The sequence below is a fragment of the Canis aureus genome, chromosome X (genome assembly GCF_053574225.1).
Source record: "Canis aureus isolate CA01 chromosome X, VMU_Caureus_v.1.0, whole genome shotgun sequence".
In the NCBI taxonomy this organism is placed as follows: domain Eukaryota; kingdom Metazoa; phylum Chordata; class Mammalia; order Carnivora; family Canidae; genus Canis; species Canis aureus.
In genome coordinates this window covers 94714798-94741387 of record NC_135649.1, presented here as the reverse complement: position 1 = coordinate 94741387, position 26590 = coordinate 94714798, and the positions used below count along the sequence as shown (strand labels likewise).

The 26590-nt window shown below is 37.9% G+C and overlaps 1 long non-coding RNA gene across 1 annotated transcript; it reads left to right on the top strand.

The window, feature by feature from the left end:
* The first annotated feature begins 17227 nt into the window (after positions 1–17227).
* On the top strand, positions 17228–19237 carry LOC144308419 (uncharacterized). Its single transcript, XR_013374888.1, has 3 exons — positions 17228–17397; positions 18240–18325; positions 18979–19237. It is a non-coding gene; the product is annotated as an uncharacterized LOC144308419 (long non-coding RNA).
* The last annotated feature ends 7353 nt before the right edge of the window (positions 19238–26590 follow it).

The following is a 26590-nucleotide window of genomic DNA, read 5'->3' as shown; positions in this document are numbered from 1 at the left end:
ATGATAGTCACACACAGAGAGAGGCAGAGACATAGGCAGAGGGAGAAGCAGGCTCCATGCACCGGGAGCCCGACGTGGGATTCGATCCCGGGTCTCCGGGATCGGGATCGCGCCCTGGGCCAAAGGCAGGTGCCAAACCGCTGCGCCACCCAGGGATCCCCCTAGCCTCTGTTCTTAAGGAGACTCGCTCTTTTGTTTGTTTATCTGTGAGGAATAAACGCCCCTCGAAATTGACTTTGTGGTTCTGTAATTGACTAGTGCAGCTTGGGCTTGGCGGGTTCTCTATTGTAACTCTGACTACTTTCCACTTTTCCTATAAAAGAAGCAATTTATTGAATAGATCATTGGGGATGGGGATGTTCCCAGATCTTTCACCATCTGGAAAATTTGGTAGAAACCCAAAATAGTGGTTCAGATCGGAAGAATGAAAGAAATGCTTTCGCTCCTCTATTGAAACATTGTCCTCGGCACTCTGGGATTTCATACTTTTTGTTGATAACAATTTTTTTTTTCCTGTAAGCACATCTTTCCATAGAGCGGACGGCATTTTGGCCGAAGCAATATTTTGAATGGAAGAAACCATCGAGTTAGCGTCAAAATGACTTGAGAATAAGAGTCAATCCAATGTGAAATAAAAACCCGTGGTTTTCTTACACTTGGAAATTAGGAAATTGGCAACTTCCCCTTACCTCTCAATTGTGATATGTACCGTCCTCACAAAGGAATGCTAGACCAGGCTGAGCTCCTTAACCTCTAACTTCCAGTAAGTTTCTTGGTCTTCGACCTTTCAAGCAGAAAGAAGCCTCAAGCTTCTCTATGAAAACAAATGAAACACTGAAAAATTAAAAACCAGGATGATTAACAGGGATGTGATATTTTTCTTTTACCTGGACTTTTTTAGAAAAGATTTTATTTATTTATTTGAGACAGAGAAAGGAGCAGGGAGGAGGGAGAAGCAGGCTCCTCGCTGAGCAGAGAGCTCTGGCTGGGACTTGGTCCCAGAATCCGGGATCCTGACCTAAGTTGAAGGCAGACGCTTAACTGACTGAGCCACCCAGGTGCCCTCTTTTACCTGGATTTATGCTCATGGGTTTATAATGTACATTTGAAAATAATATCTAAGAAAATTTCCTGACTTTGCCTCACAGTTATAAAGACATCTTTTTTCTCCAAATTCTATAACCTGCCCTTTAGTAAGTTTTATTTTTTCTTATCTTTGTTTCCTGTGATTTGAGGTTCCTTCCTTCTCTCCCTCTACCCTAGCTGCTCCGCTCAGCCCCTCCAACACACACTCATTTTGCTTCGTTTTTCTGGCTTGTTTTCAACTGCTTACTCGAATGAACACATCTTAATTTGTCCTACCTACAAAATTGTCTCTGCACTGTCTCCAAAATTAGAAAAATAAGCCATTTTAACCACAAACACCCAAATTCTCTGGAAATATTCCATTCCTTTGTTAATCATTTTTAGAATTTGTACAACATAATACAGATCTACCATCCTTAGTCCTCGCTTTTAAAATATGAAAAGCTCTCAAGATAAAGTATTTTGTTGTTTTCATAAGTTTGTAGCAAACTCATTTGGTGGAAAAAAACAATTCCAGACTGATGTGAGGCTATTTATGGTTTTGGTTTATTCCCACTTAGCATAAATAAATATGCAGCCACAGAACCTATTGAGTATTGTCTAAATTTACAGCACATGCACCAGAGTATCCTTAAAAAATCTGAAGAAGTCTGAATTCCTCAACATTGATTATAATGTAATATATCTATAATCTGGTTAAAATCTTACCCTAACGGAAAAGAAAAATTCATAAGAACACTCCATTTAATGAATTATCTCCAGATATGACTTCTTTCAAAATTTTATTTAGGGGATGGTGAACTTACATTTACCCTAAAGATGGAAAAAGTTTCGTGGAGGATTCCAACAATCAGTAAACACTAAATGAAAACTACAAAAAAAAAAATAAGTCAACTGACTGGAAGTAGGATAGGAGGTGACAACTAAGGAGTGAGTGTGTGTTTGTGTAGGAGAGAGGTAGAAATGAAGATTGAAATGAACTTATATCTGAGAAATGATATGGACCAACACTGAACAGTGAAGAAAGAGTTCCTAGCTCAAAAGAATTTATTTGAAATCTCTTAGAAGAATGACTTTGTTGGCCCTGTATTATATAGTGTTACTCCAAGGCCGGAGGCCTGCTCTTTCACCTGAGCCTAGCCTGGAACACCATGGTACTGTAGTCACCCCTCGCCCTCAACCTCAGGGGGGCCAAGGCTGGAGGCCCTAACTCTATCCCACGGTGGAAGAACTCCATGAAAATTGGAGTCACAGAACTGCAATGTGTGACTTTGTGTGAGATGTATAGCCAGGGAAAGGCAGGGAGGAGTCGTTCCCTGGACCCTGAAGAAAAAGAAAAGATGAACCCCTTGCTTGAATCAGGCCAGAAAAATGGGGCAGTGATGTGAGAGATGAGGTCAGATGGAAGAGATTGGGAAGTTCATCAGAAAAATAGAAAAGTGTCGTGGTGGGAGGTAGAGGGTATGGAAGAGATGGGGAGGAGGAGCACATTCCAGACTTTGAATGTGTCTTAAGAGAATAAAGAGGAGTAAATGTCACGTCATCTGCTCACAGTCTATCCGCAAAGGCACATCTCTGCATTTGCTTGGCATTTGAAATGTACAACTACTAAAGTGCAGCTACCAAGGCTCTTTCAGCACTGGGATCACATCCAGATGCCTACTGGTTAGACCTGTTTGCTCCTAGAGAAGAAGAAATAGAAAGGAGGGGGAAAGTGATGAAGCAATCATTAAAAGATTAAAAATACACACCAACTGTTTTTCCAGTGTCACGGATGATAATGTTGGCAAAATATTTTAAAAATCAGAAACAAAGGGTGCGTCTGTGGTTTATTCATTTTACTCTAAATCCATTCTTGACTTCCATGCCAGAAGGATTCTGTTGGGAGTGAAACTATGATATAATGAGGCCCGGCTGCTCTTTATGATAATTAATAAGGTCCAAGAGAGTTCCAGGTTATATGGTGTATTCTGTATTGCATGACTGAGATTTCTTCTTGCGTTGCGGCGAAGTTCTTGGCTTAGCGTTATCAGAAAAGATTGTTACTAATAATTGCTTATTTCTGCTTTCATAAAAAAGAACATTGATGAAGATAAGGAATTGCACATCCCAAAAACCTAAATACCATCATTTGCTAAGGTCTTTAACAATTTAAAAATGTGTGATATTGTTGAATCAGTTAGATTTAAGTCATTAATAGAACATTGGCTATTCACATTATGTGTTGATGTTTTGATTTCAAGTTAATTGTTGTTTCATAATGGTACCTGTGACCATAATAATTTACTCCTCCACAAATACAGGAAATAAATCTTGGAAGTGAAAACACAAGAGGCCACTGGAGTTGAAGGATGATTAGTTTTAAAATAAATGTTTGTTATAATGAAAGAAGCATGAGTCAGATGCCCAGGAGGTAGGAATACATGGAAAATTAGAATACTCCCGGTGGGACTAATTCTAAATGCCTTTTCCATCCTTTTCAAGCATTAATTTCCTTAATAGCAATCACCTATAGGCACAAAACTTCCTCTATATATTTTATTTGTATTGACTTTTAGCTTTGTGGATAAACGGACAGGTGTGCCTCATGACGGCATTTTTATACTTTTGTTTCTCTCTTTGTTTCTACAAGTTGAAACTTTTGGTGACCCTAAAGCAAGTGCATGCCTACCAACAAATTCCCATCCTGGTGGAATTTCACTTTTCCTTGGCCACTGCCAGCATGATATATTAATTCTACATCTCTCTTGGTGCGAAGTTGAGTAGAGATGGAATCATCAACATCAGGAATCACCCTGAGAAATTGATCACCCTTTCCATTGCTCTCTGGAACTTGTTAGCTCATCTTCCTCTGTGATTTTAGATTTCAGGCTAAAGTCATCTTTGTGCACTTCTTTGTGAATTTTCATAGAGGCCTTTTACCCTTAGACATTTGAATGAAGACCGTTGAGACTAATGGGAAAATTCTAAGAAATGCCTGGTTAGGAACCCACCCGACCTCCACCTTCCCAAATTGGTCTGCAATAGTGTCAGTTTCTCATCTCACAAATAGTTTCATCCAGTGATGTGATGATTTGCACTGTTGCATTATTTATCTTGTGTTTATTTTTTTGTATTGGCAGTCTCAAAATTGTAGCTGGGAGCCCTTCCCAAGTCTTCTCCTGATAGAGACTATATCTATAGTATAAGAAAGTTCTCTTTCGTTAGAAAGTATGGATCCATCCTCTTCTCTGTGGCTGGAAGAACTCATATCTGCAATCGGGGGGAAAAAATTAACCCAACATTCGTAAATCTCTAGCGTTGGCTCAAAGTTAATTGAAGGTAAGGCTGAAATTTAAAAAAGATTAAGTAGAAAGGATACCTGGAGCAATTTATACTCATACTTCCAAGAAGAAGAATGCAGCTGAGGTATTTCTCTCTGGAATTTCCCAAAGGTGGTCTTAAATGTCAGCAATGCTAGGGGATTGAGGCTAGTGGAAAACAGATTCTCTTAGGAATTTTATTTCAGTGTAGCTCTCACCTCTAGATTTCACCTTTCAAAATTTGTCTCTGAAGTGACTGAGTAGTACTGCGTGATTTGTCAGCAGTCTGTCAAAATTCAAAATGTCAGCTCATTCAGGTTCAAACAAATATAGATGGAAATATCAGAACAATATGAAGATCATTGCTTTTTTGTCATTCTCTGACTCATTTTTTTCAGCTTTTCCTTAGCCTACCTTTTTCAGCCTTCTCTCCCCCCCCCCCCACCCACACACTCCTTTTAAGCTTTTTGGTCCTCAGCAAACTAGAATGGGAATTGCTTTTGATTTAGGCAGACCAAGGTTAAGATACTACTGACTGTATGGATTTGGATATACCATTAACCTCAGTTCCCTCTTTTATAAGATGGTGTGATACCTATGTCATTGAGTTGCTGTAAGAATTAGTGAGGTGATTTATATAATGTAAAAGGTCTGCCATATGGTAAGCACTAATCATAATTATTATATTATTATAATCCAGATGTCAGCTAGCACCCTCTGGTCCCTGGGAGATTTAGACAAACTTTGTTTGAATCTCTAATTTTATGATCTTTTAGACCCAAAACCCTTTCCTCAATCCTTGCTTCTGTTCTTCTCTGTATCTGGTTCTACATCTAACGGATCCTTAATTCTATCCCTAACCAAGCTAGGTGAAAATGCCAACGTATTCATCCATTTCCAGGAAGAATACATCAAATAGCACTGCTCTGTATAGTTTTGAATTATTACCCTTTTGGACTACTTGAGAAGTCAAAAGGAAGCGGTGTTCCACTATGGAGGGTAAAGCCTTCCATGTCTTGCTTGCCTCAGCAGATCCGCATCTGTCCCATGTCTATGTGGGTTCCATCCCCCCCTCGTCTCCCTGTCTCCTTATTCAGTAGATTCCATCTCCAGTGCTCTTAATCCTTGCTACTTGAAGTGTGATCCAAGGATGCCACCAGGGCTGGAATCACCGGGGAGTTGACTAGAAGCACGGAACCCTGGCCTCTCCTCAGACCTACTGAATCAAAGGCTGTAGTTTAATGGCATCCATAGTGATTCGTGTACAAGTGTTCAAGAAACATATGATCTACATCTTCTCAGGCCTCTCAGGGCTCAACTTCTACAAGCAGTGTTATCAAAGCAGCTGCTAGGCAGATGAAAATTCACCAGTTTATGCCCTACCCTTCAATGCATTACCGGCTGCCCAGGTGAATGGTGTTTCATTCCTACCCACCTCTCAGCTGGCTCTAATCATCACTGAGTTTGGTGCCATTGGCGATGATTAGTCAGCATTGTCAACCTTATTTGACATCAGTGTATTCTAGGCTCAGGAGTTCTTTTTTTTTTTAATTTTTATTTATTTATGATAGAGAGAGAGAGAGAGAATGAGAGAGAGAGGCAGAGACAGAAGCAGGCTCCATGCACCGGGAGCCTGACGTGGGATTCGATCCCGGGTCTCCAGGATCGTGCCCTGGGCCAAAGGCAGGCGCTAAACCGCTGCGCCACCCAGGGATCCCTAGGCTCAGGAGTTCTAAGCCATGTTGTCTCACTTCTAGGAGCTGTAATTCTTGGTGTAGTCCCAAGATTCTGATGATGTGTTAATTGACTGATGAAGATAAATGTTGTTCCCTCTTCAAGTACATCTTAAAAGACAACTTCTAAGACAGAGAAACACTAAGAGTGTCCCCTGCCTTCTTGTGAATTCATTTTAAGAGATTTATGCAGCTGTACTATAGTAAATAAATTGCTAGGAACCTAGAAGTCAAAGGCAGAAGTCCAATTATCCAAGTCATCTGAAAGTACATCACAGAACAAAGTACAAAAGGGCAGCTAATCCCCACTGATAAAGACCATCAAATACAGAGAGTCATAGGCCTGGAAATGATATATCTAGGTAAAGTAAGAGAGGATAAAGCTGCATTGTTGTGGTTTTAAACTCTGGCCACTTTGACATTTGTTCTCCAGATTCCTTTTAAATTCCTGATCTTTAGTTATTAGGTTTTAGAAACTCTTACATAGTCTTCTTAATTGACAAATCGACAAACAGACAAACAAAAAAATGGTGTGCCAGTGAACAGTGTTGAGAATAGAAACCCCCTGTGGAAGCAAAAGTAAGCTAAAGATGGCTTTTGTAAAACTTGATCCAGGACACGTGGTGTACAGACAGAGTGGGTACAGGATTTTTCATATGATTGAGAGAACTAAAATGACGGACAAGTACAATTTACTTAAGAAATTATAAAGGCTCAATTATATATGAATAGTTGGCAGTTCAGGAGAAAAAATAGAAAATAAATAAAAGTTACTGATTACTAGAGTTGCCAATTAAAGCTGAAAGACAGTCTAGTAACCCTTATAGGGACCAATTTTTCGTAGCTGGCATAGAATCAGGGTGATTGACACCACCATTCTATGTTTTGACATCATTACCCTACAGTGAACTAAGTGAAGCTGTGATTTCTGATAATCCCGTATTATTTCTTGACAAGGTATCACCAATTTTGATAAAGCAAGACAGATAAAGCAGATTGGTAGGCATATTCAAGTACATTTTTCCAATATATTTTTCTATTCAATGTCTATTGCAAGTTTTCTCAAAATGTTGGGAATCTTTTTACCAATTCACTATCCCCCAAGATTGCTGGAACTCATACAGCAATTCGGCAATGTGGCAGGATACAAAATCAATGCCCAGAAGTCAGTAGCATTTCTATACACTGAGACTCTAACAAAGAGAAATTAAGGTATCAATCCCATTTACAATTGTACCCAAAAGCATAAGATACCTAGGAATAAACCTAACCAAAGAGGTAAAGGATCTATACCCTAAAAACTACAGAACACTTCTGAAAGAAATGGAGGAAGACACAAAGAGATGGAAAAACATTCCATGCTCTGGAATACTCCATTCTATGGAAGAATTAATATTGTGAAAATGTCAGTGCTACCATAGGGCAATTTACATGTTCAGTGCAATCCCTATCAAAATACCATGGACTTTCTTCAGAGAGTTGGAACAAATCATCTTAAGATTTGTGTGGGGGATCCCTGGGTGGCGCAGCGGTTTGGCGCCTGCCTTTGGCCCAGGGTGCGATCCTGGAGACCCGGGATCGAATCCCACGTCGGGCTCCCGGTGCATGGAATCTGCTTCTCCCTCTGCCTATGTCTCTGCCTCTCTCTCTCTCTCTCTCTCTCTCTATCATAAATAAATAAAAATAAAAAAAAAAGATTTGTGTGGAATCAGAAAAGACCCCGAATAGCCAGCGGAATATTGAAAAAGAAAACCATTTAAACTCAACACCAAAGAAACAAACAATCCAATCATGAAATGGGCAAAAGACATGAACAGAAATCTCACAGAGGAAGACATAGACATGGCCAACATGCATATGAGAAAATGCTCTGCATCACTTGCCATCAGGGAAATACAAATCAAAACCACAATGAGATACCACCTCACGCCAGTGAGAATGGGGAAAATTAACAAGGCAGGAAACAACAAATGTTGGAGAGGATGCGGAGAAAAGGGAACCCTCTTACACTGTTGGTGGGAATGTGAACTGGTGCAGCCACTCTGGAAAACTGTGTGGAGGTTCCTCAAACAGTTAAAAATATACCTGCCCTACGACCCAGCAATTGCACTGTTGGGGATTTACCCCAAAGATACAAATGCAATGAAACGCCGGGACACCTGCACCCCGATGTTTATAGCAGCAATGGCCACGATAGCCAAACTGTGGAAGGAGCCTCGGTGTCCAACGAAAGATGAATGGATAAAGAAGATGTGGTTTATGTATACAATGGAATATTACTCAGCTATTAGAAATGACAAATACCCACCATTTGCTTCAACGTGGATGGAACTGGAGGGTATTATGCTGAGCGAAGTAAGTCAGTCGGAGAAGGACAAACATTATATGTTCTCATTCATTTGGGGAATATAAATAATAGTGAAAGGGAAAATAAGGGAAGGGAGAAGAAATGTGTGGGAAATATCAGAAAGGGAGACAGAACGTAAAGACTGCTAACTCTGGGAAACGAACTAGGGGTGGTAGAAGGGGAGGAGGGCGGGGGGTGGGAGTGAATGGGTGACGGGCACTGGGTGTTATTCTGTATGTTAGTAAATTGAACACCAATAAAAAAAAAATAAAAAAAAAATGAAAAGCCACAAAAAAAAAAAAAAAAAAGAAAAGAAAACCAGAGCTGAGGGCATCACAATGCCTGATTTCGAGTTGTACTACAAAGCTGTGGTCATCAAGACAGTGTGGTACTGGCACAAAAACAGACACATAGATCAATGGAACAGAATAGAGAACCCAGAAATGGGCCCTCAACTCTATGGTCAACTAATATTTGACAAAGCAGGAAAGACTATGCACTGGAAAAAGGACAGTCTCTTTGATAAATGGTGCTGGGAAAATTGGACAGCCACGTGCAGAAGAATGAAACTAGACCACTCTCTTGCACCATACACAAAGATAAACTCAAAATGGATGAAAGATCTAAATGTGAGCCAAGAATCCATCAAAATCCTAGAGGAGAACACAGGCAACACCCTTTTTGACCTTGGCCACAGCAACTTCTTGCAAGATACATCTATGAAGGCAAGGGAAACAAAAGCAAAAATGAACTATTGGGACTTAACCGAGATAAAAACCTTCTGCACAGCAAAAGAAACAGTCTACCAATTCACTATCACTTTCATTTCAATCTCTGGACACTTCTTTGGTCATATGTTTTAATACTTTGTGTGTGCCCAGGAAGGAGAGCACATACTTCATGTGTGTTGTGTGTGCTTTGGTGTTTTTGTTTCATTTATTTATTTATTTTGACATTGACTCAATTGATGTGTGTTGCTGTTGTTCATGACTTTTCTGGAGTACATTTCTTTCTTAGAGAAATAAGCTTCCTTTGAGAAGAAAAAGCCAATCTGGTTTTCATTCTTTGCTCAAGTTTCTGAGTGCAGGATTAAGTAATATAAAAAACTAAATATATTAAAGTTGTGCTTTGGAGTCAGCAAAACTAAAATAGAAATTATTTCAAAGGGTGTGGTTTTAATTATTGATAGGCCTGCTGCAAAATACTTTCAGCTATTCCATGCTTCTTCATTCTATTTTCATTTATCATATCCTTTTAAATTCATCATGTTTTCCTGATGATTTTCAATGTTTACTTCCATTCTCTAAATCCAGTGAAAGAAATAGACGGAAAAACAGAGAAGTAAAAACAAACGACATTTCTAAAGTATATATACATGACTTGCTTTTTCCCGTTTAAAAAAACCTTACTCCTCTTTATTCCTTTTTCTGCTGTTGTCATATTTAGTCTCTCACATGATCCACATCCTGACTTTTTTTTGGAATAAACAAGCAGTGAATCACATTGTCTGAACACACACACACACACACACACACACACACACAGCATGCATGGCTCATACTGTATTATTTGTGTGACATCCAATCCTTGTTAATATCCTTGTCTCTCCCCAGGAAATATGTAGAACCATCTTTCCCTGAAGTATAGTCAAATTTCACTTGGATATGAGCAATTTCACCAAACTGAAAACTCTGCATATTTGGGGATAATGTTCCTACTGCTGTTTTACTGAATATGGGGCTGTTTTTGCCATTACCAAGCCAGATTCATGCCAACCAACAAGTCATCAAACCCAAATTTAGGACACCAACTAACTGTTTTAAAGGAACAACTAGCCAGAATATTAAAAATCAGGACTCCCCTGCAAAATCCAGACATGGGATCACTGAATCTGTAGTACAAAATGTTCACTCCGTCCTTGATCTCTGTTCTCATCCAGACTCTACTGTTTAAGCCAAGAATTTGAGTGGCTTTGTCGCTGCTCCATTTTTCTTTCACTCTTCCAAATGGTTTTCCAACCATGCCGGAGTTTCTCATTATATCCACTAATGTTGCAAGGCTTAGTCTTGTAAGGTGTTTCTTGCCTTTCTACCATCCCTTCTGGTAGCTGTCAGAAGTATAAGATAGTAGATTACGTGCAGAAATGAGAATAGTTTTGGTGGCAATCATTAATAGTGCTTTAAACAAAAAGAGATCAGAAGTCTCTGATTTCGAAATTAGTCTAGATAGGGTTAGAGTTGACTGTGCTCTAAATAATTTATTTGACAATGACTCCATAAGAAGAAAAAGTATTAGAGGGATGCCTGGGTAGCTCAGCAGTTGAGCTGTCTGCCTCTCTGCCTTTGGCTCAGGGTGTGATCCCAGAGTCGGGGGATCAAGTCCCACATCAGGCTCTTTGTGTGGAGCCTGCTTCTCCCTCTGCATGTGTCTCTGCCTCTCCCTCTCTCTCTCTCTCTGTCATGATTAAATAAATAAAATCTTAAAAAAGAAGAAGAAAAAATATGGGAAATCATTCTATAGAAAATAAATGCAAAGCCTGCTTGGAAACAGCCAAGATATGTGGATACTAAAGATTGAGGAGGTGGAAATGATTCCACCATTTATGGGTAACAGGTCTGTTTGAAAAAACATGATTCAAAAGGCAATTTAGAGAAATTGGTTGCCAGGGGCTAGGAGAAAGGGAAGAATAGGAAGTTATTCTTTAATGGGTTTAGAGTTTTAGTTTTACATAATGAAAAGAGTTCTGGAGATCAATAGTAGTAATGGTAGTACAACATTATGAATGCACTTCATTCCACTGAAATATACACATAAAAATGGTTAAAACGGTACATTTTAGTTATGTGTATTTTACCACAACAAAAAACATCTGAAGAAAAAAGGCTACTTAATTTTTTTCTTCCTTCAGGATCTCTTTAAACATTTTTAGTGTGGGATAATCTTCCTCCACTCTTCATTGATATCTCTTACAGAGCTCATGGGTGTCTGTTCACTTTCAGAGTCCCCCGGTCACTTTAGGTGGCAATTACAATCTTTTTTTTTGGAGGCAAATACAATCTTGATTCAGTGATCGTAATGTCCAGCTGCAATATAGTAACCCAAACTCCAAATTTTAGTTAGCAATAAAACAATTCTGTAGATCAGGCTTAATTCAGGTTGGACATATAAAGCCACTCTTTTTTTTTAAGGAAAACTGCTTCTATTATAGGTCTATTTTTATGCCATTGATCAGCTGAGGGGTTTAAGAGATATGGAACTGGTCCTACTTTATATTCTTTGTAAATTTAGTAATTGGAAGAGGGAGTCTGCCAGCCTCACTCTGGCATCCCAATACCCATTCTATTTGATGCCTTATTTAAATATACCTGCCCTATGACACAGCAATTGCACTGCTGGGGATTTACCCCAAAGATACAGATGCAGTGAAACAGCAGGACACCTGCACTCCAATGTTTATAGCAGCAGTGTCCACTACAGCCAAACTGTGGAAGGAGCCTCGGTGTCCATCGAAAGATGAATGGATAAAGAAGCTGTGGTCTATACATACAATGGAATATTCCTCAGCCATTAGAAATGACAAATACCCACCATTTGCTTCAATGTGGATGGAACTGGAGGGTATTATGTGGAGTGAAGTAAGTCAATCGGAGAAGGACAATCATTATATGGTTTCACTCATATGAGGAATATAAAAAATAGTGAAAGGGACCATAGAAGAAAGGAGAGTAAATAAGTGGGAAAAATCAGAGAGGGTGACAAAACATGAGAGACTCCTAACTCTGGGAAAAGAAGAAGGGGTAGTGGAAGGGGAGGTGGGCGGGGCGATGGGGTAACTGGATGATGGGCACTGAGGTGGGCACTTGGCGGGATGAGCACTGGGTGTTATGCTGTATGTTGGCAAATTGAACTCCAATAAAAAAATATACAAAAAAAGAAAGAAAAAAAGAAAAAAACAAAAAAATAAATTTGAGGCAAGTTCCATTATAAGACCCTGTTACAATGTACTGTCATGTTTGGCCTGAAGGTTGGGAAAGAGAAAGGATTCTGTGGCTATCATTCAGATTGCTGGTCCAGGACTGTCAGAGAATAAAATGTTGTGACATACTTGTATCAATGACCCAGTGTATGAGAGATGTAAGTAGCTCCAAATCAGATTTCATTGCACATCATTTTGTTAATATTACTCTCAGTTAGGATTTATTGAGCGCCTACCAACTACTAGCATTTTCGAAGTGTTTTGCCCGTTTTTATTTTTTTATTTTTATTTTTTTAATTAAATTCAAATTTTATTAAGGATTTCAAATTACATATTTCAATTTCTAGAATGGAATAGAATCATTTTGGAACTGGAGAGATGGCATAGATAAACACTAGATTAGAAGATTAGAGGACAGCCTAGAGTTCTTGCTCTTAATAAACTTACATTGTTTTTAGAAGTGATAGAGTTTCCTCTTTGAAAACTTAGTATTAAGATCTTGGAATGTAAAAAAAAAAAAGATCTTGGAATGTGAACACATCTTGTTATTTGTATAATACTATTCATTCCTCTCCTGAGATTTTAATTAACTACTGGAAATCCTTAACCAGTTGTGATAGTTTGTAGGAAAAAAATGCCTTGCACATGTTTTTTAATTACTGAGTGAATACAACCACACAAAGAGATAGGTGCCAGCACAGCTTTTCAGGTGAGTTAACCAAGTTGCGTAAAGTTTGAGTTATTTACCTGAGGCCACACAATTAAGTAGTAAAGCTGAGGTTTCTATTTTATGTCTTCTGAAATTGATAGAACATCAAGATTGCTTCATTATTCCCAACTAATGTTTTGTTTTGTTTTGTTTGTCTTGTTTTGTTTTACATAGAGGCCTAAAGCTATGCTATGCCCAGAGAACAAGAGTTGAAAAGCATTACTAATTGCCTTTTGTTTCATTCCTGCTAGTAGAATTCAGCTCAGAACTGACCCTCCATTCACCCTTTTTCTTCCCCTGGCATTACTAATCGCCTTTCTTTCTACCTGGAGACTTAGTCTATCAGACTAAGCAGTATTTATTTAAAAAAAAAAACACCCACGAAGTTCACTTTGTGTAAGCATGATCTGAATACTAACATAAACCCAAAAATTTTTTTACGATTACTATATTAACCAGATGAGTGAAGGCATCTTAAGTGAAAGATAATAAATGTAGGGAAACCTGTATCTCCTAGTTCAGATTTCTTTTGTCCTGTCATACTTTATATATCATTTAATGTACCATGTAAGAAATCTGTTTCTACTCAACCAACATTAGCTAACACTTTCTACTGTATCTGTAAAGCACGCCAACTGATGCCCGAGACATACTCAAGACTCAGGGCTAGTAGGCTACTCTATTGTTGCCCCACTCACCTTGGAGATGAATGTTTACCAAGAACTATCTGTGTTTATTGTGATACCAGTTTACAGTGCTTGTGCATGTTCTGGTAATTGTCAAATTAACTGTTGGAGAAGCAATGATAAAAAATGGGAAATAATTAGACAAAAATCCAGATGCGGTACAGATCCAGAATGACTCCTAAGTGTCTAAGTTCTCTTTGTACTTAAAAAAAAAAAAAGCAAAACAGGGATCCCTGAGTGGCTCAGTGGGTTTAGCGCCTGCCTTAGAGTCCCAGGATCGAGTCCCACGTCGGGCTCCCTGCGTGGAGCCTGAGTCTCCCTCTGCCTGTCTCTCTCTCTCTCTCTCTCTCTCTGTTTCTCATGAATAAATAAATAAAATCTTTAACAAAAAAAGCAAAACAACAGGATAATCATTTATTCATGAAAGATATTAGGAGACTTTCATCAGTGCACTCTCATTCAGAGGAAGTATCTTGGGCCTATATCACAAAATTGGTAAATAGGTGCTCAGTCTCTGAAGAGGTCTCATTTTATGTTGAATAACAGGGACTGAGAATATGAATGTGACATTAAGAACCACTTCCTCCCACACACATATAAAGGTAAAGTTGGATCCCTAGACATTTATGGGACCCATAAATGATCCAAACCACCAAGTCTTTGCCTCAGCAGTAGACAAGCAACCATCCGAGAACCAGAGTCCAGCTGTGACACCATATGGCAACAACACAATGGTGTTAGAACCAGACTATGTAGTTCTCTATGTGGATAGATTTTGAGAGAATAATAGATTCTTTGGACCAAGTAAACTCTATTTTTCTTAGTTAGTGCTAGCCAGCTAAAGCCCTCAAAAAGGAGAAATTGGCCATCTTGCTAATAAGGACATGAGAGGTTTTTTTTTTTTTTTAATTTTTATTTATTTATGATAGTCACACAGAGAGAGAGAGAGAGAGAGAGGCAGAGACACAGGCAGAGGGACAAGCAGGCTCCATGCACCGGGAGCCCGATGTGGGATTCGATCCCAGGTCTCCAGGATCGCGCCCTGGGCCAAAGGCAGGCGCCAAACCGCTGCGCCACCCAGGGATCCCGACATGAGAGGTTTTAAGCAATCAATTTGAAAAATAAGAGATATGACCTTGTTTGCATCCCAACCTATTGAAAAAGGACATAAACATTAAACCCCATCTTAGGAAATGTGGTTAGACTGAATATAAAATGATCTAGTTATGTTTCCAAGACAAGAAATAAATTTATGTAATATTTATTTATTTGCAAGTGTAAAAAGCTAGAGATTTAAAGAAATTATGAATTGTATAACAAGGCATTATAATATCTGCTTTTGATTTAAGGTTATTTTCTTGCTTTGGGCTCATCCAATAATTTCACTTATAGGTACATATCCTAGAGAAATTCTTTATAGTTTTTTATATTAACTTCACTGTTTTGATATTGCAGTTGGACCAATATTTGCACTCAGCTCCATCCAGGTTAGTTATTTTTTGCATCACAAAAATCATGTGAATTTGCAGTTAAAAGAACTCTGCCAAAGCAGGTAGATATCCCCTTCCTCACTCATGAAAGTGTGGGGCAGGTTTTGGCCTTGGATGAGAGCATTACTTGTTCACAGGCAGTGCCATGATTACAGATAATGTAAGAATATTAGAAGCTGCCCCCTGAGGAGAAGCCAGGTAGACCATGTAAACAGATTTTAGACCCTAAGGTGCCAGACCAAGAAGTATAATTTAGGTATATGGCAGCCAGATGGAACTGAGGGAATGAGATGATTTTTAGGTGGTTTGCAACCAAGAGGGGAGAGCAGAATAGAGAAAAATTCTCTAAGAAGAAGCAGTAGTTGCCATAGATCTTTACAAAACATCTAAGGCCTTACACTGTTTAAGAGGGAGCTTTCACAGATTTTCCCATGGCCTGAAAAGCAGTGGGTAATTTATCGCTAAAGACATATTTTTCAGTTTTCACTGGGTTTGTGTACACTTTTCTAACTTCATGAAATTACCACTGGCCATGAGTAAGGTGGGGATGGGTATTGTAGCGTGGTGTAATTAGGTCCTCAGAGGGGATTATGTCTAAATCACCATAAATATTGTAAATCAGTTCCTCAACGCTAGAGAAGCAAGTCTAGAGAAGCATCTGACAGATTCTACCTCTGAGCAAATTGCTAACACTAAAAAAAATTTTTCTTCATAGCTGTATTTTTTTCACATTCAACTATTGCTTTTATTATACTAACAAGCCAATAATGAATACATTAGAATATGGGAATACATATCCATGACACACTGCAGACTCTACCATGTATGAAATACTTATAATCATTTCTTTTGACTTACAATGTACAGAGAGGAAAAGAAACACAATGTTAATTTATTTTAGTGGTAATTTTTGGAAATCTAATGATAATGATAAAAAGATGCATTTGGATTTCAGGTTCTAATATAACAACAGTTTTTAAGAAATGCTTCTGTAAATATTTTATATTTAGCCCAATACTATGAGACCATCAAAACTTTTCATGCATTGTTCAGCTTTATATACAGCTCTGTTTAGTTTAATTTTTATTTGAAGTATAGCTGACATATGATATTATATTTGTTTCAGGTGTACAACATAGTGATTTGGCAAATTTATACTCTACCACAATAAGTGTAGTAACCATCTGTCCCCATGCAACATTATTCAATATTATTGACTATATTCCCTATGCTGTACTTTTCATCTCCATGATTTATTTATTTTATAACTAGAAGTTTATAGCTAGGATCACAGTTTTTATTATGCATATTTACAAAAAAGAGGTATATCACTTTAACCAATAACAGTTAAATGAGAGCTCATGTATCTAATATGAAATTTAGAATAGAGTATTAACACCTGAGAACCCCCTGCATGCTCCTCACAGATCTCCCTTTCCTTTCCTCGCTCTAGATGGACTCACAGTCCAAAAATTTATGTCATTTTCTCTTACTTTACATTTTTACCACATAATATCATATTTAGCTTTATCTCTTTTAGTGTAATACAAATAAAACCCTATAGTGTGTCTTCTTCTGTGACTCTTGTCTGAATTTCACAAATGCTGATGCATGTGGTTGCTGGGTTTTTCATTTTTTTCCGCTGTATATTATTCCAGGGCTGATTGATACAATGAATGAATATCTGTTCATTGTCCTGTGGAAAGCCATAATGGCTGATTCCATTTTTTGCCTTTAAGAGCAATGCTGTACAGAACATTCTGGTAAGCATGGCTTAGTGCATATGTGGGAGTGTTATGGACTGATGAGTGAAATTCTGGGTCATGTAGTATGCTCTTGTTTACTTTTATTGGATGATACCAAACTGTTTTCCAATTTATACTTCCACCAGCAGTGCGTGCATGTTGGAGAAGGTCATCAGGGGACACGATGGCAGGTCGACCTGTGATTTGGATTCTGGCAATCAGAGACTCCTCATCACCCCCACCCTTGTTCCGCATCTTTGGAATGTATACTCCACCCACTGTTCCCATACTAGAAGCTGTTCTAAGGCTGTAGACTTGAAAGAGTAAGTAAGGTGTTGTTGAGACCTTCTGGACAGTACACATGACCAAACCCTGTTAAAGCCTATATAACAACCTTAATATTCTGGCAGGCAAGTGTGAACATCTACTTATCTTATGGCCACCCAAGACAAGCCTTACAAGTAAATTCCCTTGCTTATTAAACCTGCCCCCTAGCAATCTGGAATGGCCTACCTTTCTTTGCTATCTCCTTGCCATCTGTATGAGGGCCCATTTGTGAGCCAACAGATATAATTCCTGTTGTTCCATCTCTTCCTGAACACGGAATTTCTGAAGAGCCTTGGGAAGAACATATCAGAACTGTGTGACTGCAGGAAGGAGGGAAACAGTGATGGATACATGGGCTCTTTTATCCTGTGGGCTGAGATGGACTCATGCAGTTTTAACTACATTGTATTTTTAGGTTTCACATGGGTGAGTTCAAAGAGATTCATGCAGGTAACTCTTGGCAGCATTGTTCCAGGAAGGCAGAGGTATAGGATTCAGCCCCAGGAGAGGGAGCTCCTGAAGGTAACTCTTGAGCAAACTCCTTAAAGGCAGTGTGGAAATGGTTGCTGCAGCAAATGAAATAGGAGTTGATATACAAGCGTGGTACACAAGAAGTTTTATAGTTTTTGTAGCTTTTTGTTTTTGTAGGCGGCCTTTGTCAAATTAATAGTCTGTTTTTTTGTCAGCTTTACTGAAGTAAAATGAATATAAAATAAACTGCCAATTTCAAGTGTGTAAATCAATGATTTTTTACTACTGTATGTAGTTGTATAATCTCTACCATCATCAGGAGATACATTTCCATCACCCCAGTAAGTTCCCTCATGTTCCTTTGCAGTCAATCCCTCCTCACCCCACCCCCACACCCATCCTGTCACCTGGGTTTGGCAACTGCTGATCTGCCTTCCATAGTTCACCATAGAGGTCAGTGCTTCCCTTTTATCTCTAGTTCTCTAAAAATTCTTAGTAGGAAAAAATGTTGAATTCTATCAAATGTGTCTTATTGATGTGTTTAATGATCATGTGTCTTTCCCTTCTATAGACTCTTAATGTAGTGGATTTTATTGATAGTTTTATTAATTTAAAAATAATTCCTGGGATAACACCAGTTCGGTAATGATGATTTTTTTTTCAACAGGATTATATTCAGGTTGTTAGTAATTTGTTTATGGGTAGTGCATCTGTATTCATGAAATGCTTCTATAACTTTCCAAACCATACTCTTTGAAAGGAAATCATTATATAGTCCACAAGTAAGGAGTGGAGACGTGTTCTCTCTCCTTGAGGGAGAAGCATTTACATAAATTATTTGGAATTCAAAAAAATTTATTTGGAATTCTGCATGGGAGACTTGTTTCTTCTTCCTTGATTATTTGTTTATTTAATCATTTATTTATATCACAATGGTCTCATGGATATTTATTTTATACTCTGGGTTACAATTCAATACTGTGTTATTTATTTTGTTCCTCAAATGTTGGCTCTCATGTTCCTTTGACATAACCAAATCATTGTGCTCTTTTGTTTTGTTTTGTTTTGTTTTGTTTCGAACACTTCCTTTCTTTCTGTCATTGCAGGATGCTTCAAGCTCATTGTATTTTCAGCCCCAGTCCTAGAACCAATCAGCCATTTCTCCAACAAGCCCAGGCCTATAACTTTTTAGTACACTAATTAAAAAGGCTTTTTGCTACTAAGGTTATTGTGTCATCATCAAATGAATTGGAAGAAGTTTTTTTTTTTTTTCTCTACTGGGAAGTTTGGTTTGTTATTGGAACTTTTTTTATTATTTCATGTTTTCTGGAACTTCCTGTGAAGCCATTATGATTCTAATGTGTTTTTTGATGGGATAATTTAAACTATTGAATCTGTATTTTGGTAGTTTTGTATTTTTTTCTAATTGAACCAATTTCAGTAGGTTGCAACTTTCTAGAAATTTTTCCTATTTTGTATCATATTTTTAATTTTTTAACAAAATTATTTATAACATTATTTATCTCTTTAATCACTAGTTATAGTATAATAGTATTGTATTGTATTAGTATTACTATTTTTCCTATTTTGTATATTTTTAATTTATTAACAAAATTATTTATAGCATTATTTTATCTCTTTAATCACTATAGTAGCCTTTTCTATTTTATTTGTTAATATGATCAGAGATTTGTGCAAGTTGTTAGTTTCTTCAAATGTTTCTTTTGTGTGTATGTGTTTATTTTATTTTTTTATTTTTATTTTTTTATAATAAATTTATTTTTTATTGGTGTTCAATTTACCAACATACAGAATAACACCCAGTGCTCATCCCGTCAAGTGCCCCCCTCAGTGCCCGTCACCCATTCACCCCCACCTCCCACCCTCCTCCCCTTCCACCACCCCTAGTTCGTTTCCCAGAGTTAGGAGTCTTTATGTTCTGTCTCCCTTTCTGATATTTCCCACACATTTCTTCTCCCTTCCCTTATATTCCCTTTCGCTATTATTTATATTCCCCAAATGAATGAGACCATATAATGTTTGTCCTTCTCCGATTGACTTACTTCACTCAGCATAATACCCTCCAGTTCCATCCACGTTGAAGCAAATGGTGGGTATTTGTCATTTCTAATGGCTGAGGAATATTCCATTGTGTGCATAGACCACATCTTCTTTATCCATTCATCTTTCGATGGACACCGAGGCTCCTTCCACAGTTTGGCTATTGTGGACATTGCTGCTAGAAACATCGGGGTGCAGGTGTCCCGGCGTTTCATTGCATCTGAATCTTTGGGGTAAATCCCCAACAGTGCAATTGCTGGGTCGTAGGGCAGGTCTATTTTTAACTGTTTGAGGAACCTCCACACAGTTTTCCAGAGTGGCTGCACCAGTTCACATTCCCACCAACAGTGTAAGAGGGTTCCCTTTTCTCTGCATCCTCTACAACATTTGTTGTTTCCTGCCTTGTTAATTTGCCCCATTCTCACTGGTATGAGGTGGTATCTCATTGTAGTTTTGATTTGTATTTCCCTGATGGCAAGTGATGCAGAGCATTTTCTCATGTGCTCTTCAAATGTTTTTTGAGGCTTTGTGGGCCTCCTGTATTTTATTCCTATTTCATTTATTCATGATCTTTATTATTTATTCCCTACTATTTGTGGGAAGTTTATTATATTGTTTTTATTTTATTCTTAGGTTGGATGTCTGGCTAATTATTTTTAAATGATTCTTATTTTCTAATATATATACTGAAGGCTATAAAAATTGCTCTTAGTACCACTTTAGCTAGACCCTATAGTTCTGATATATATGATTGTGGTCACTTAGTTTAAAATATTTTCTAATTTTATTATGTTTTTTTTCTCTGACTCAAAAGTTTATACAAAAAAGTACTTCTAAATTTCCAAATTCATTCATCCTTTATTCAACCAGTATTTGTTACATAGAGATAAAATACCAGGAGCTTCTGTAGTCACTAGTGATACAATAAATAAATCAATAAAATAAAAAAATAAATAAAGCAGAATAAAAACTTTAGGCTCCAGGAGGTTGCATTCCAATGAAGAGAAACAGACAATAAAATTAATACTTGAGATAGTGTGAAATGATTTAGAGAAAAAATAAGTAGTGAGGAGGGATAAAGAATGAGTTAAGGATAGGGTATTAAAGTCCTCAGTAATAAAGTAGTATTTGTAAAATGACCTAAAAGAGATGAAGGAATGCATGTTCAGATATCTACAGGAAGGGTCCTGGCAGAAGAAATACCAAATGAAAAGTTCAGAGGTTGAGTATGGCTTAATGTGTTAATGGGACAATAGAGGCCAATGTAGCTGGAGCACAGAGTGAGGGAGAGAAGGAGATGAGATTGGAGAAACAAAACCAGCGGAAGGGGCAGGTGGGTTGCCCTTGTGGGCTATTTTAAGGACTATGTATTTAGGCTTTGTAGCATGATGTGAAGCCATTGGAGAAATCTGAAGATAGGTATAACTTATCCAGGTTAAATTTAGCCATGATCACTCTGGTTGTAGAGCTGAGAACAGAGTCAATATGGATAAAGGGGAAGCAAGAAGACATAAAAAAATGTATTGTCATTTACCTTGTAGATTAGAATATGGTCAATTTTTATAATGTTCCTCAAGTTCTTCCAGAAAACATATTATTCGTTCATTGTATGCAACATCTTGTATGCATTCATTGAGTTAAACGTTTCATTGTGGTGTTCAAATCTTCTGTATTCTTGCTAAGTTTTTACCTGTTTGATACATTAGTTACCTCAGATATGTGTTCAACTCTCCCAGTGTAATAGGTTTTGTAATTTCCCATTTAATTTTGTCAGTTTGTGCTTTGTACCATTTGAGGATATATTATTAAGTCCATATGAGTTTAGAGTCATTACTATCTTCTGGAAAATTGAAACTTTTGATCACTATGCAGGACTCTTTTTATCTTCAATAATTCATTGGTCTTAAAATCTCCCTGGTTTGTTACAAATATATTGACACTACCTTTGTTTTGGATAGTGTTTTCCTGGTGTATCTTTCCATCATTCAACTTTCTATCTTTCTGTATTTTGGTAATTGAGGTAGGTCTCATGTAAACAACATATGGCTGGATTTTATTTTATTTTATTTTATTTTATTTTTTTAATTTTTTTTTATTTATTATTTATGATAGTCACAGAGAGAGAGAGAGAGAGGCAGAGACACAGGCAGAGGGAGAAGCAGGCTCCATGCACTGGGAGCCCGACGTGGGATTCCATCCTGGGTCTCCAGGATCGCGCCCTGGGCCAAAGGCAGGCGCCAAACCGCTGCACCACCCAGGGATCCCTGGATTTTATTTTATTTTGTATATACTCTGGGGAAATCATTGCCTTTCAGATTGAGTTTAGTCCATTTACCTTGTTTTAGGATTACTGATATACTAGAATTAATTTCTTATATCTTCACTCATTTATTTTGTTCTATTTTTATCCCATTTGTTAACATTGCTAGTTTTTCTTGTTTATTATATCTTTCCATTATATTTAGATATAACACTGTATGTCTGCCTCTTTGATATTTATCCTGGCTATTTATTTGTTTGCTTATTTATTTATATTTTTTATTTTTTAGAGTGAAAGAGAAAGAGAGAGAGAGAGAGAGAGCGCACTCTTGAGAGTGTTAGGAGTGGTGGTGGAGGGATGAGCATGGGGCAGAGGGAAAGGAGAGAGAGAACCTTAGGCAGGCTCCATACCTAGTGCAGAGCCCAACACAGGGCTCTACCTCAAGACACTGAGATCATGATCTGAGTGGAAATCAGTAGTCACAGGCTTAACCAACTGAGCCCCCAGGCACCATTCTAGCTGTTTATATATGTATACTGTATTTAGTCTCTTTCACATTTTCCAGCGCTCCCTTTTCCTGGACTTTCTGGAGAGTTCTTTCACGTAAATCTTTCATTTATTTCTTCTCTCTTCAGCTAATTTGCTATTTAACCCACTCTCAAAAAAAGTTTTAAGATTTTATTTATTTATTTATTTGACAGAGAGAGATCACAAGCAGGGGGAATGGCAGGCAGAGGAAGAGGGTGAAGCAGGCTCCCCATGGAGCAGGGAGCCTGATGCGGGCCTTAGTCCCAGGAACACAAGATCATGACCTGAGCCCAAGGCAGATGCTTAACCAACTGAGACACCCAGGGGACCCAACTCTCAAAATTTTAACTTTAATTACTATGGTTTTCATTTCTACAAATTGTTTTGATTTTATTTCAGAACTGCAGCATTTTTATTTTTTTACTGTTTCTTATTTCTTGTTTAAATTTTCAGACCTCTATGTCTTGTTTTGAAATGTATAACCATGGTTATTTTATATTCTGGTTCTGATGATTCCAACATTGGAATTCTTTGCATAACAGATTCTGCCTCTTAGTTATGGTAACTGGTTTCTTGTGGCTTTGGTATTTTGTTTCTGTGACCTCATGTTCCTTAGACTGTGAGCTGTGGGAATGATTTGAAGACTGGATTATAGTTGTTTCCCTCAAGAACGATTTGTTTAATTCTGCCAGTCATCTAGGGGTCCAGAGAACTTATGTTAAACACTCCTCTTGAGGTTTGTGGGTATGTGAATTTGGGCTACAAATGTATGTGAGGACTGCTTGTGTTTAAATATTGTTAGGGGAGATTGTATTCCCCTGCATACAAGGTGAATGTCAAGACAGGCACATTTTCTTATTGCCCCCTTGATGTGCTAGGTTTATTTCCCATTTCCATTATATGGACAATCTATCCCTTCTGAATCCTAGCTTTAACCTGGGAGTTGCATTAGACTTGGGCAAGCCTTAGGCTCATGCTCCTGTTCTTGTTGTGCCTTTCACAGCAGCAAAGAATGCTCTGCTCTAAGTCACCAATGTTTATAGATGCCCTGAGGATAAAACCTATCTTTATTCCTCTTTTAAATTCTGGGATTTTTGTTTGCATTTTATTATTTTTTTTTTTTGTAATTTGTCCATTCTTTATTTCTTGATAGGTCAGCAGTAACATTTAAAAACAAGTTTATGGGATACCTGGGTGGCTCAGTGATTGGGCGTCTGCCTTTGACTCATGGCATGATCCTTGGTCCCCAGGATCGAGTCCCACATCAGCCTCCCTGTGGGGAGCCTACTTCTCCCCCTGCCTATGTCTCTGCCTCTCTATGTGTGTCTCTCATAATAAAATAAATAAAATCTTTATTTAAAAATAATAGAAAATAAAAATAAAAACAAGTTTATATTTTATGCAACTTTTTATTATTTTCCTTAAAAGGGATGTTCAGTGTCTCGAGTCTCTGCTATACTGCTTGAAATAAAAGCCACTTCACACACTCTCGCCTTCCCTTCGTACATATTATTTTCCTCTTTTATGTGTTTGACCTATGTGAATATGAAGTATATTGTTTCACTTTGACCCTTTCCCAAAAGATTATGTGCGTGAAGAAAGAGATAACTGTGATAATGAGTTAATCCTGATAATTTGATAATTATTGGTAAAAATTGGAGACAGTATTTTAGAATGTCACAGGAAAATATCCAATTATATTATCACCCAAGTCTACTAGAAATCAGCAAAATGTAAACCATAGTTATCAGTGTAAAATGTAGACAACCATTTTCCAAATTGGTAGTCCGAAAGCTGGAGGTAAAAACTGCTCGATTTAATCTCTATTTTAATGATGTGTTTCTTCACACATTCTTCAGCAATACTCGGAAATTGGACAGGTGCTATGACAAAGATTGATAAAACACAATCTCTGAACTTCTCTCTGATTTCTCCCTAGTCATTGATTTCCATTCTGGCAGCCATGGAATGTATACCTAAAAGCTTATGGAGTTTGATCATTGGCAATCAGAATCTTTTATAAAATATTGATAATGTTAGCTCCTCCATGAGAAAAAATTGTATTTGCTATTAAATGCTTGGATCAAAAAAAAAAGCAAGACATTATCTCTATATTCAAGGAGCTCACTGGGTGGTATTATAGCCTGACCAACAAAAACATAAATTTTATTGGTGCAATTAATAGAGATTTAGAGAAAGAATTATGAGATCACACAGGAAGACCTCTGATCCAGTATCATAGAGCTGAGGTGTTGAGCCATAATGGACTTTGTTGTAAAATGGAAGATTAGGGTAGTGGAGAAACAGCTGATATTCACCAATGATCCCATCTATATTTTACAGCTTGCTTTGCAGTTAGGTTAGGCCAGGTGATGAATTCTGGCCAAAGGACAACAAGCGGAAGTAGCGGAAGTCACTTAGCTAAGGCAGTTGAGAGTGAGAGTACATCATCGATTCTGCTCTGCCTGGTGACATGACCTAGGAAACTATGTGTTCTAGATGGTACGGCAACAACATGGAGAACTGGCCAGTCTTCATTAGACTTCACAAAATTGAGAAAACACATTGATTGTGTCTAGGTATGAGATGTTCCTACTATAGCTTTAGCCAATGTTAATTACCTAAATTAATATAGTAAAGTCTTTGTTTGAGATCCCCCAAAACAGACCCCAACCGTGGGATTTGGAAAAAAGTTGGGAGATGACACCAGTATACACCAGTGAGGAAGTAAGATGGTAAAGAGATAATAGTGAATAAAATTTTTTTTTTCAAGCAGTTGCTGTGGGGAACTTGAGCTTGATCATGCTGGGGAATTCTGAGGGATATATATATATATATATATTTCAGAGTTATTCCTAAGTAATCCCTAAGGGATGAGAGAGTGGGAGTTTTTATACACCAGCTCCTGTTGGCCATTCGTGGAGGTTACTCCTGGGAAGTGTTGATTCATCAGCCCTTTTTGCTTGCCATACAGGTGAGAAAATGGGCTTTTGTGGCCAGAAAATGCTATCAATCCAAGAAATGCAGGTGGGCACAGCATGGTTTCACTTGTAAAAAGGCACAATACAATATGGCACACCCTGGAACTATAAATAGTTGATGGCATTGAAATATGATGTGAAAGGCTGGATGGCATAAGATAGGGCTGAGGAGATAATATAACATCTAGTTATGAAGGCTCTTGTTGGCCATATTAGTACCTTTTATCTTTTGTATTGTCAGTGGCAGGAAGCTCTGGATGGATTATAAGTGCAGAAGTGATGTGTGAGATTTGTACTCTAGGCTGGTCACTGTAGAGGTTATTTGAAAGGTGGAATTGAAGTGGACCAATTCAGTGATTGCTATAGCTCTCCAGTGATGAGACCACAGGACTTGAAACTATGACAGTGATAATAGAGACAGTCCTGAATATGGCTAATATTTGGCAGTCAGTGTATGGTACATATACATTATTTTCTTTAAGTTTTTTTTTTAATTTATTTGAGAGAGAGAGTACAAGAGGGTGGAGGGGCAGAGGGAGAAGCAGAAGCAGACTCCCAGCTGAGCAGAGAGCCTGATGGGGCTAGATCCGGGGAACCTGGGATCATGATCTGAGCTGAAGGCAGACACTTAAGTGACTGAGCCAACCTGGCACTCCTAGTTTTTTTATATAATAAGTCTTTTAATACAACCATATCAATAGGAATTATTATTATTATATCCATTTTTAGGAAACTGTGGCTGAGAAAGTTTGAGAATATACTTTGCTGAATATCAGAGTTAAGAGGTAGATGAGCTTGGACACAAACCCAGGATATGTTGTTTCAGAGTCTGCACTCTTAACAAGTCCCAACACCAGCTGTTGGTCAAAAAGAATGAATTTGCTAACA